Source organism: Astyanax mexicanus, chromosome 23, assembly GCF_023375975.1.
Source record: "Astyanax mexicanus isolate ESR-SI-001 chromosome 23, AstMex3_surface, whole genome shotgun sequence".
NCBI lineage: Eukaryota > Metazoa > Chordata > Actinopteri > Characiformes > Acestrorhamphidae > Astyanax > Astyanax mexicanus.
In genome coordinates, this window is record NC_064430.1 from 17,259,888 (window position 1) to 17,273,243 (window position 13,356).

Below are 13,356 nucleotides of genomic sequence, written 5' to 3' on the forward strand. Positions count from 1 at the left end.
AGTACTAGACAGTACTAGATACTGTCTAGTACTGTCTAGATAGTACATGTTTAATATGTACTAGATACACATATTAAACAGCACTTTTTTATAAATAACTACAGTTTAACAATAGTTGTTTATTGCATTTTTTTTTTTTTAGTAAGCTAATGCTATCGGCTGATAATTAGACATTGGTTGGTTAAACTGTAGTGAGAGAGGCTAGCTGTGGTGCTGTTGGTCCGTTTGTGTGTTTATATTAAAGGCGAGGTGCTAGACTAGTACTGTCTGTATGTGTATCAGCTGATTCATGTTCTCTATACTGAGTTTTAAGTGGCTTTCAGTTTTTAGTTATTTAAATTAGATTAGATGATAGAGAATGCAGCTGTAAGAGATATGTGCGGGACTAAAAATACCGGGACTAAAAAAACAGTAGGTAATTCATCCTGTAATTTTCTCAGGGGACGTCTGAAAAAAAAACACATACAGGGTTGTTCCGGACGGGAATAAAATCACCCTACAATCACCCCTGGGTTCAAAACTGCAATTCATATTGTACCCATTTGTTGGGTATTAGCCTTTCAAATTGGGGAAAAAATTGGATAAAAAATGTAAAAAAATAAAAAAACATTTGTCACCTTTTGTTCGCCCAAACGGATGAACCAGTACAGCTGATCTTAGTGCTAAACCTTTATGATTTTTTTTATACCATTGAATCACCACTTCAGCCGCGCTAATCCTTTTTCTTTGGCTACTTTTCCTGGCTATGTGACGTAAGCAACAGCTCCTTCTGTTAGATTAGCTTCAAGGAGAACCAAAACCAATACAGGGGAATTGTGTTTTATGGCCGGTTCTTCACACAAAGTTTCTTTCCTGGAACGCAGGCTTGATGCTTGATTCTCAGCACGCATACAGTACGCAAAGTTCAGGCAGGGTCAGCTGTTGAACCTTGTCTAAACAGAGTGCACCTTCTAACTGTTTACCAATAGCTTACCAGATGCTCTTTTTTAAAGCTTTACTAACAGAAACATCCCAACGCAAGTTTTCCTTTAACACACTCCAAACATTCTGTTACCTATTTTCCATCTAGGAGAAAGAATAACTGCATCACCACCATCCCACACACACACGGCATCATCGTCCTACTGTTCTACTGTGATGTTTAGTAAAGCTAAGCTAGTGCTCCTTTTAAAACAGGTTAAAATAGGAGAGGTTTCCATTAATACTTAACTTTCAGATCCTAACAATAGTAAAGATTGTCACAATACACAAAAAAGTTATCAAAGTGATCACAGTCCAAATCTCCCAGACAATCACTCATCACTTATTTAATTGCCAGTCAAACAGAGGTGTATGAAACTATTGAAAGAGTATTACAATATTTTTTAGGATACTACTATATCGCTTTACAAAATATTAAAATGTTACTTAGGAATGGCGCAAATATTTGAAAAATGATAATATTCAGCCAAAATAACAAAAAAAAACACTTTTGGGCTATATCCCATTTCACCCCTTGGCCCTACCACTTACCCGATTCTTGTTAGTCTGGAGAGGTAGGGGGAAGGCATAAGGCTTGTTAGCCCTTCAAACAGAGATTTTTTCAGATGCACACTACAAACCAAGGAATATGATGGCGGAACACTGGTTAGATGGCGGAACAAGCGACCAAAGAAACCCATAAGTGACTATTAGCACTATATTACCATAGTTTAATGTGTAGTTTCAATGTTTTATGGCCAAAATTCTTCAGAAAAGCATAAAAGAAGATCGCTAGTAGTTTGCCTCAGTAGCTAGCTAGCTAACTTTCCCGTTCCACCTTAAATGGTGCAACAGACGACAGGGGCTGCAGGATTTAAGGCGGAACAGGAAAAAAAAAAAAAGCTAATCAAAGCAAATTTCAGCTCCCCTTAACAGAGGGATTTAGGAATCGACAATAGTAATTTATTTCTGCACCACCTGCCAAGTTAACTAGTTAACCAGCAGCTGGCTTACTGAACTGCTCTCCTGATGACGTAGCTGGTGTGCTTAAAGGGTTGTCACAATTCTTAGGGCGAGGATTTCATCGCTTCCCCATTAAAGTGAAGATTGTGAAGATTAATGGCACACAGTGGTTTATTTTGTGTTTAAAACAGACCACTAGATGTAACATAGATTACAATATAGATATAATTCTGTACTCTCTACACTCTACACTCAGATTTTACAAATATGATGTCATATATAGTTTTACAATTCATCACCTTGCTTACAGTAACATATAATATTGCAATATATGAAATCATTCGCGCCAATACACAGCCATATGGTCTTATGTCTTATAGTGCTGAAAGCATAGCTTCTTCAATTCAATTTTCAGAAGACATTTCTGAGGTAACAGACATAAAAAAATATTGTACTTGCTTACTGAAGGGGAACATCAAAAATAAACATTTGAGATAAGTGAGAAGAATTTTTTTTACATCTAAAGACAGCTCAACACAACGGGTCAGACAGGATGTGGAGCTGATCAAAAAGCACTTACTTAGAGGAAGAAACAAAAAAAAAGAAGAACATTTGCAAATCAGAGAGCTGAAGCTTCTGGTGTTCTAAGAAAACCAACTGATCATCCAGAACTAAACAAAATGAAATATTTCTAAATGTTTAAGCTTAGCCTTTACAATTTTTCTGCAGAAATTTACATTAAAAGCATTCAATTTTCTGCTGCTCACCATCCAAATCATCTTAATCACATTTAATGATGATCTAACTCATTAATCTAAGAACATCAGTATGTCTTTTCTTTCATGTTGCCACTCTTCACCACTGAATTAAAACTACAATTTAACCTTTTTTATATCACAGCAGACAAACCAACAAAGAAAACATAACATTTACCTCAGCAGTGCAATTTTAATCATGAATTTACTTCAGCAGTGCTCTTACAGGTACAAAGGTACCTCGGTAGTGCTTTTATAATAATATATTTAGCTCAGTAGAGCTCTGTTTGGATTTAAAAGTCATCATTTTGTAAACTTTTTTTGTAAAAAGCGTCTTATACTACATAGGGAGTACTGTGTATTCTTTGTGTTTTGTTCCTTCTTCATGTTTTTTTTACATGTCAGGAGGCTAGCATGGTCATTTCTTTGTTTTTACAAATGGTGGGATGGAAATCAAATAAACAATAAGTGCTGTTATTCTTGATTTATCTGCATCTTTTAATATTTTTTTCAGTCCTTCAGTTTTGTAACCCTCCATTTAAATTTGATTTTTTTATTTCTGCTTTCTTATGCAACGGGATTGTCTTATATGTAATCTACTCAGAAATCCCCTGAAAATAAGGAACTTAATGGCTGCCTTGACTGGAAAGAGTGCCCTCTGACATAATACATAGTCAATACATAGTAATAACAAAAAAGTACTGAAATATGAATCATATATGGTACATAACTTATCACAATTAACCTTGGCCTAAAAATGAAATATTGAATAGAAAAATAAATTTCATGGTCATAGCACTAGACAAAACATCCAGCGGCAAGGTCACACATTTTGATCAGTAATGTCACATAATTAAAACAATATAATATTAAAAAAGATTTCACACTATAAGGTGCACCGGATTATAAGGCACACTATCAATAAACATCTATTTTCTGGTCTAATTTCATACACAAGCTGCACCAGATTATAAGGTGCATTATGTAACACTAGTAAGTAACAGGGGTTTCTCCATGTTTTCCTTCTAAGTCTCGCTGCTGGGTGGTGGTGGTAGGTGGGTATTTAAGTTAAATAAGTAAGCTGAGCTAAGTAAACAAAACTGTAATTCTTAAAAAAAAAAACATTTTCTTTTAAGGTCAAACGAGTGCTGGATGTTAAGCTACACAGATTTCTCTTCTGAAAACTGTTTATTTAGGGGAGTAAAGCGCTTTGCTTATTTACAGTAAGCTTAGATTTGCACTCAGATTTTCACTAAGGCTAGCTGTGGTTAGCAGGTAATGCTGCCCGACAGAGCTACACTGAGGAACCTCAGCCAGAGCGATTTTAGCTAGTTTTCACAACATTGTAAACGCACAGACTAGAGTCTGATAATACCTCTGAACGGCAAAGGAAGTAGCGCTTAGCACAGTTTGTGAGTAATGCTAATACTGCTCCAGCAGTGCTAGCCATGGTTAGCAGCAGGCTACAGGCCAATAACACTCATCTCTGAACGGCAAAAGAGCTAGTGGTGCTTAGCGTAGCTAGCGGCTAATGCTAATACTGCTTGAGTCTCGGTGCTGGAGGACTAAACTGAAACTCCTGTATAACACTGCACTTCAGTAGAGTGGTTTTACTGCTACTTACAACCTGACTGGTAAAATTCATACATAAAGCACAACAGATTAAAAGGTGCACTGACGATTTTTGGGAAAATTAAAGGATTTTAAGTGCACCTTATAGTGCGAAAAATTCTGAATATATGTAATATATTCCCTGCTGTCACATTGCATTTGCAAACCTTCATCCTCAGTATGAGCAAACCTTCTATACAGGGCGAGCATTTGGATGGCTTAAAAGAACAGCTGTCCAAACAACAGGAGGTCACACCATATGACCTTTTAGGAGGCATACAGTGACCTCTTAGCTGGGTCACTGCCAATCAAGCAGCAAACACTAATGGTAAAGACATCTCCTTCCCAAAAGCTGCATAATGGGCTTTACATGACATTATAAACGGCAGCAAAGTACTGTGCAAAAGTCAGAGCCCACTGTTTTATTTGTTTTACTGCCTGTATTTTTAGAATCCTACAAATACCTGGACGTTCTCTTGACAACAACCGAGGCTGTGTACTGGAAGGGGATGAGCAGACTCTACTTTAAGGGTGTTTTCACACCAAACAGTCTGAGCCAAGATCTGTGTGTTTGTTACAATGTATCCATATGGTCTAAAGAACTATGCCATGTCCTGTTATCATCATATACGTGGGCTGTGCCTCCCTATACTTCACACTGATTTGTCTTAACAGGTGTTGTGCCAAATTCTACCACCCTGACAGAATTTGACTCCTTTTCTGTCATGTCAGCATAATGAGCGAAACAGATTACCCTCAGAGTTCTTTTATTTCTCTTTATATATAAGGGTTAATCTACAGTTACAGTAAATACAGCAGCCGTATGCAAAGCACTGGTTCTTTTTCTTCTTCTATTGTTTACAAAAAAGGCTGAGGATAGACTGCCTCAACATCCTGTAAGTGACCTGAGAATCCAAACCATCTAGAAAAGTGTTCACAATACAAACAAACCAGACATGGAGTCAATTTATCCAGACCAAGGCCACCTTTTATTGAACACTGATGTTTCATCAGTGTTTTGCTGAATTAGGCCCACAACACCCTCAGAATGCTCAGTAGTGAATTCTGGCATCCCAGAATTAAAGCGCACTACATAGAACTACATAGATCTACATAGATCTACATATAACTGAAAATTAAATAAATGATCAATGAATGGAATAAAATAAAGACAGAATTATAGTATTATTGTAGTTTTTTGAGTTCTAGGATGCATTACGTAATTCATCATAAGAATCTTGCATACGTTCCTATGAATACATTATGCTTAGTTAATTCACCAAAGAATATTGTTTCATCTATCTTCTAGCAATTTATTATTAAAGGAAATACATTCTCAAGCTGTTTCAAAGTGCTGTCAAGAAGACAAAAAAAAATGAGACCGTGCATCAGTGGAATAAGGACAAGGCTCTATTTTCTCTGAAGCCACGTGTTTGTGGGATATAAATGACTTCCAAATGCTTATCCTGTCACCCACTTCCACAAACGATTTGACTGCAAAGACATGAAAAGATACTAAAAATAGAATCTATCTGTTAATAAAGCATATCAATGCAAATCTGTGGTTAAAATTTAGAGCACGGATTAGACTGGAAATAGGACTGAAACTCTAGTTTCTAGCTATTTTTTTATTTGTTTGCTCAAATATTACACAGTAACAGCACCAAAGGCCAGTAAACATGCCAGAGAGAAACTAAGAAAAAGTGCCTCTATCAAAATAACATGATTAATGTGTAACATGACGTAGTACAACAATCTCAGGTGATGATTCTAATCCGTTAATGTGATGCTAAAGCTCAATGTAATGCCAAAGCCAGCGTATCTTGCTCATGTTCAGGCGAGCGGCAGAAGCGCACAGGGCAAAAAGCTAATCTCCTAATTTAACCCTTTGTATGCTGAGACAGGTAGGCTAGCAATCACGCTATTGCTGGATTATATCTCACATATGTGTGTGTGTCACACTTCACATTCATTGAAATCCCCTCAGATTACCTGAGAAACTAGATACATGCTGTATGGACTGGAAAGTATAAAAGTGTGTGATCTTTTGACCCAAATAATCCATTACATTGGTGTTGTCAAAAGTGGAATATGTAATAAAAACTAGAGAAATCTGGCAGACATTGTTCTCCTAAATAGCTAAACCCGTAACTGTCCAGTTCACTGGTTAAATTTTGGTAAAAATGTTTGTATGCAGTTACCAGTTACATGTTTTTGATGTTGCACTTTATATCAAGATTAAATCTGAATGAATATCTGGCCAATCTACATAAACATTTTAGTGTAAACATAACCAAAATTTATATTTAAAACAGACACAAATCTGATCACTCAAACCACTTCAGGAGCTGGTCTGAGGGCACTTTCTGTCACGAATGAGGATGGAGGGACGGACGTAAGTGCACAATATTGTTTATTTAAACAAACTAGATTATAAAAACAGAAAACAAAACACGGGTAGCGCAATAACTCAAAAAAACAAGATAAGGATATAAATCTAACTAAGACAAAGACTAGAAAAACTGAGGAAACACAAAACTCTAAATATAACTCTAAACATAAAATAACCTGAGAACACAAAGATAACAACCTGAACAAACTTGGAACACTTACATACAGAGGACATGGATACAAAGATACAACGGATACAAAGATACTAAGGATACAAAGATACTAAGGATACAAAGATACTAAGGATACAAAGATACTAAGGATACAAAGATACTAAGGATACAAAGATACTAAGGATACAAAGATACTAAGGATACAAAGATACTAAGGATACAAAGATACTAAGGATACAAAGATACTAAGGATACAAAGATACTAAGGATACAAAGATACTAAGGATACAAAAGACTCAACACTGAACGCTCAAACAGAGGGGCTTAAATACATGAGGAGAGTGAGGAACACCTGGGCTTGGATAACGAGGGGGCAGGGTTACAAACAAGACACAGGTGAGAACACTAATGGTTAGGGCGGGACTAGGGCGGGGCTAGGGCGGAAACAGGTACAGAAACACAACACAAGCACATGGCAGGGAACACATGACAGGTAAACAGAGGGGCAGGAGCACAAGAGACCAAATGAGGGAGACAGACATGGGCTAAACTGTGACATAACCCCCCCTCAACGGCGCCACTACCAGAGGCGCCGAGAGAGAGGGAACAGAAAAACAAGACAAGGCTAGACAAGACCAGAGAAAGAACACAGGGGCAGGAACTGAGACAGGAGACTAGACAGGAGAAACATACTGGGACTGGAATGGAGACTGGGGAGGTGGAAAAAACAGAGACTGGACAGGGGACGAGAACTGAGACTGGACAGAGGGCTGTACATTGGGCAGGGATGCAGAAAGGGCAGGGGACATGAACAAAGACTGGACAGGGGACGGAGACTGGACGAAAGACTGGACAGGGGACGGAGACTGGACGAAAGACTGGACAGGGGACGGAGACTGGACGAAAGACTGGACAGGGGGCGGAGACTGGACAGGGGGCTGGACGTTAGACTGGGACAGAGACTGGACTGTGGAGGAGAACATAGACTGGGCTAGGGGCTTAGACTGGACAGAGGACTTGGGCTGGACAAACTGGGACTGGACAAGACAGGGCGATGGAACCGGGACAAATACACTAACTGGGACTGACACAAATACGGTGACAGGGATGGGAACAGAAAAACCACCGGGGACAGGAATGGGAACAAACACAGACACTGGGACCAGGACAGGGAGAGACATGGGAACAAACAAAACTTGGGGATGCCCAGGACTGGCTAAATTCTGTGGGGTAGTTAGAGGGGCCAGCCTGGGCACAGTTCTTGGGCAGAGGTCCGGGGGCCTTGGGGCGGGCCTAGGAGCCCGTGACCTGGGAGCAGGCCTGGGGATAGGCCTGGGGGCATACAAAGTTCTGGGAGTGGGCACAGGGTCAGAGGCGGCCGGAGCCGCGGGCACAGGGTCAGAGGCGGCCGGAGCCGCGGGCACAGGGTCAGAGGCGGCCGGAGCCGCGGGCACAGGGTCAGAGGCGGCCGGAGCCGCGGGCACAGGGTCAGAGGCGGCCGGAGCCGCGGGCACAGGGTCAGAGGCGGCCGGAGCCGCGGGCACAGGGTCAGAGGCGGCCGGAGCCGCGGGCACAGGGTCAGAGGCGGCCGGAGCCGCGGGCACAGGGTCAGAGGCGGCCGGAGCCGCGGGCACAGGGTCTGGAGCAGTGGGTACCACGTGGGCGGAAGGCACTGCTGGTGCTGGAGCTGAGGCTTGAGCAGCGGGAGCTGCTGGCGCTGGAGCTGAGGCTGGAGCAGCGGGAGCTGCTGGCGCTGGAGCTGAAGCAGCGGGAGCTGCTGGTGCTGGAGCTGGAGCAGCAGGTGCTGGAGCTGGAGCTGGGGCAGCAGGTGCTGGAGCTGGAGCTGAGGCAGCAGGTGCTGGAGCTGGAGCTGAGGCAGCAGGTGCTGGAGCTGGAGCTGAGGCAGCAGGTGCTGGAGCTGGAGCTGAGGCAGCAGGTGCTGGAGCTGGAGCTGAGGCAGCAGGTGCTGGAGCTGGAGCTGAGGCAGCAGGTGCTGGAGCTGGAGCTGAGGCAGCAGGTGCTGGAGCTGGAGCTGAGGCAGCAGGTGCTGGAGCTGGAGCTGAGGCAGCAGGTGCTGGAGCTGGAGCTGAGGCAGCAGGTGCTGGAGCTGAGGCTGAGGCAGCAGGTGCTGGAGCTGAGGCTGAGGCAGCAGGTGCTGGAGCTGAGGCTGGAGCAGCGGAAGCTGCTGGTGCTTGAGCTGGAGCTGGCTGTAGAGCTCGGGCAGCGGGTGCTGCTGGAGCTGGCTGCAGAGCTGGGGCAGCGGCGGGTGCAGCTTGGGCAGGCTCGGAGGGTTCCAACCTGAGGAAAGGCGCTGGGAGCGGAATATCTCCTCGGATTTGCTCGGCGAGGAGCCGGAGAAATTCAAGGTCCGCCTTCCGAGTAGCATGCCACTGTGCTACGTCCATATTTAGGTTGAGTCTTATGTCACGAATGAGGATGGAGGGACGGACGTAAGTGCACAATATTGTTTATTTAAACAAACTAGATTATAAAAACAGAAAACAAAACACGGGTAGCGCAATAACTCAAAAAAACAAGATAAGGATATAAATCTAACTAAGACAAAGACTAGAAAAACTGAGGAAACACAAAACTCTAAATATAACTCTAAACATAAAATAACCTGAGAACACAAAGATAACAACCTGAACAAACTTGGAACACTTACATACAGAGGACATGGATACAAAGATACAACGGATACAAAGATACTAAGGATACAAAGATACTAAGGATACAAAGATACTAAGGATACAAAGATACTAAGGATACAAAGATACTAAGGATACAAAGATACTAAGGATACAAAGATACTAAGGATACAAAAGACTCAACACTGACCGCTCAAACAGAGGGGCTTAAATACATGAGGAGAGTGAGGAACACCTGGGCTTGGATAACGAGGGGGCAGGGTTACAAACAAGACACAGGTGAGAACACTAATGGTTAGGGCGGGACTAGGGCGGGGCTAGGGCGGAAACAGGTACAGAAACACAACACAAGCACATGGCAGGGAACACATGACAGGTAAACAGAGGGGCAGGAGCACAAGAGACCAAATGAGGGAGACAGACATGGGCTAAACTGTGACACTTTCTATAAAAGTGCATACAAGAGATGATCAAAAAACATTTTTTTCGTTTTAGATCGAAAACCAAACCCAAGCAAAATAAAACCTTTGGCCTAAACTTAACCTTTTTAATATCTCAGCAGACATACCAACCAACACATTACATTTACCTCACTAGTGCTATTCTAATTGTGAATGCAGTGAATGCAGTGCTGCATAAGTCACATGTAAAAGAAAGGTACAAAAAAAAAGCACACAGTCTTTTGCTAAACATACAAATTTAAAGCCTATGTTGGTTTAGCTAGTGCTAACATTACTATCCTAGCCCTGTACAGCTCATACTTTTTAAATGGAATACTTTTTAATTGTAAAGATACAAAAATTATGCTACAGGACATATGCACCATATCACATTGCAAACAGTATTGCAATCTGTAATCTTACAGCACTGCATCATATTGCCCTGTTTACAGTATCCCATATCACCTCGATTTCAGTATTGCAACAAATTACCTTGCTTAAAGTATCGCATTTGCATCATATCGTCCTGCTTACAGTACTGCAGCAAATTACCTTGCTTACAGTATCACATCATATTATTCTGTTTACAGTATCACATATCACCTTGATTTTAGTATTGCAACAAATCACCTTGCTTACAATATCGCATTTGTATCATATCGTCCTGCTTACAGTATTGCAACAAATCATCTTGCTTACAGTATCGCATGTGCATTATCACCCTGTTTACAGTACTGCATCATATCAGCTTGATCGTATTATATAATTCTTACAGGATCACACCATATCACTTTTCTCACAGCATCACATCATATCACCTTGCTTACAGTATCGAAACATCGCCTGGCCTACAATATCACAACATATCACCTTACAGTAACAGTACAGTACAGTAACACAACCACAATACACTGAATCGTAACCCCTGTATTCTGATACACACCATATTGCCAGGTTCCTGCCAATCCACACCCCTAATGGAAAATCTCATCAGTATTCAAACTCATGATCTCCACACAATGAAGCAAAACTTCAACCAGGCATGTCACACAAGCATCCCTGATATGTGGTCTTCCAGCCATGACAATCTGCTAAGTCTTTGCTTTCCTTTGTTTTCAAATTGTTCACTGAACCTTAAAAAAGGTGCAGCAGCTACTCTCTGTCATCTCTTTTCTTGGAATGTTAACGCTCCACAATAACATTCGGAACATTTGCAGAAGAATTCTGAATGCGACCGCAAATGCGAAGTCAACTTCAGCTTCATTCAGAAAAGCTTGCGGTGACGTAACTGTTTTCTTTGATAATCTTCGTATCATAATTTCGCCAACTCTTGGATCTTGTGAGGACATGCTCACAAACCAGTGCCCATTCCATCAGGGGCCACCGGTGTCAGCAACATTCAATATTCTGTATTCCTACACTCGCAACCCATCACAGCAGGGCTTTTTTTTCTCACAGATCCCAGCAATACCAGCTGCTTCCTGCCTGACGTATAGCAACACAGGCCAAAAGGCGACAGAATGACAGAACAACTGCTGCTGAACCCTGAACCAACCTAAACACAAGACTGTAGTAGGCAGAGGCAACAAAGCAGGGGGTCTGTTCCAGTCCTCCTGCCACGGGGCGAGGAATGGAAGGCCAGGGGGCAGGTGCTGCAGGAAGAGTGCGCACCTAGCCATGAACAAATGGAGGAGCAGGGAACGGGGGTGATGTCATCGCTTTGCTTGGGCTGAAAGATGCGTGCTGTCCGAAACACAATGAAAGCCAAACCTCATGGACGCCGGCAGCGGCCATAAGCCATGAGCTGCCCCTGTGTCTGTGGAGAATCTGTTGGCATCTCTGTTGGCATGCAAGAACGGTCACGGTGGTTACGTAACTCTGTTGGCTGGCTGGGTAAATGTGCCAATGTGCCGTTTGACAGGAGCAGGCAAGAGAGGGGAGAGTGAGTGTGACGGCTTGCGAGGCTTTATGGGGTTTCTTTTCACGTGCAACTGCAACCATGCATTATTTGCAATACATGCATTGCAATGCTTCTATTGCAAGCAATTCATGCATTGCAAGAAAGCAAGCAATGCAATCTATGTGGGTAGATAGGCATGCATGCAGAAGAGAGGGGGATGCATGGAAGGAGCATCCATCCATGTGGAAGGAAGACAGCAGGCAATTCATTTCCCTGCAGGCTGGAAGAAGAAAGAAAGGGAACGGGGGATGAGGGTGTGTGTGTATAAATGTGTGTGTGTGAAAGGGGGTGGGGGTGGAGGGGGTCAGTCAGGTATGTAGCCCGTATTATCAGATAGCTACACTGAGGATAAGGGCGCACCACCATCATCCTCATCATCGCCACCACGAGAAGAAAGGTGGCTTCCCATATAGCTGCATCTAGCATGCATCTATTGCACCTTGCAGCTGCAGATGATGAAAACGCTTGCGCGTGCGTGCATGCATGCATGAATGCAGACCGGGATTCATGCAAAAGGGACTGAATAGAGAATCAAGAGTCGAGCTTCTTACCGTCATATACAGGTCCGAGAGAGTCCAGAGGATGGAGGAGGGTGGTGATGATGGTGATGATGAAGGTGGTCTTGGTGGTCGCAGTAGAAGAGGAAGAAGAAGGGGAGGGAGCGCTTAGGACGCGTTCACACGCTTCTAATCCGATTCATGGCCGTCGTATTTATTCCAGGGCCTCCCGGTGATGATGACGGTTCCTCCCCACTCCCGGGGAGGAAGAAGAGGAGTAGCCTAGCTAATGCAGGAGATGAAGATGATGAAGGCTCGTCCCCCTCCTCCTCCTCTCTCTTTCTCTCGCTCTGTTTCTGTCCTCGTGGTCTGTCTGTGGGGGCTCGAGCTCTCTGTGTTTGTGTGCGCGCGCGTGAGTGTGTATGTGTATATAGGTTTGCTCCGGTTTCTGCTCCGACTTCTCGCGCATACGCGGCTCAGGCTCGTGCTCGTGCTGGACTCTCCGCGCTCGAGCGCAGCAGCTGCAGCAGCGCTTAACCACCACCACCAGCAGAAGCACAGCAGCGCGCGCGGCGGGAACATGGCGCAATCGCACCGCACGCGCGTTCTCATAGGCCGGAGAGAGGGGGCGGGGCAGCGTGTGTGTGGGGGCGGAGCAAGTAAAGAAAGGGATACCTCTTTCTCTTTTCCTTCTTATTTTTTTACAAGGGTCGTCTTACAAAATCTTTTAAACATTTATTTGTTAAATGTTCTTACAGTAAGCTATTTTGGCTAAAATATAATGATATATAGGCTTTTACTTATTATTACAAAATGTATTATTTTTAATATATATAAAACTTAACTCAAACAGCTTTTACTAACTGCTGTTACTTTTGGCAATTTTGGGTTTTGAGCTTCTGGTACCCGCTGGTGCTTTGAGCATGGCAGCCCCTGGGAGCATGGGCCCTCTACC

General features: G+C 43.0%; 1 protein-coding gene across 3 annotated transcripts in view; it reads right to left on the minus strand.

Annotated features, from left to right (window-relative positions):
- The window catches only part of ptpn4b (protein tyrosine phosphatase non-receptor type 4b), a 72,885-nt gene extending 59,886 nt beyond the window's left edge, over positions 1-12,999 (minus strand). The window contains exon 1 of one of the 3 annotated variants that reach the window (XM_022668207.2): positions 12,456-12,999. The gene's annotated coding sequence lies outside the window, so the exon portion shown is untranslated. The remainder of the gene's footprint in view (positions 1-12,455) is intronic. The other 2 variants (XM_022668206.2, XM_007257085.4) reach the window with 2 other exon arrangements.
- Between the last annotated feature and the right edge of the window lie 357 nt (positions 13,000-13,356).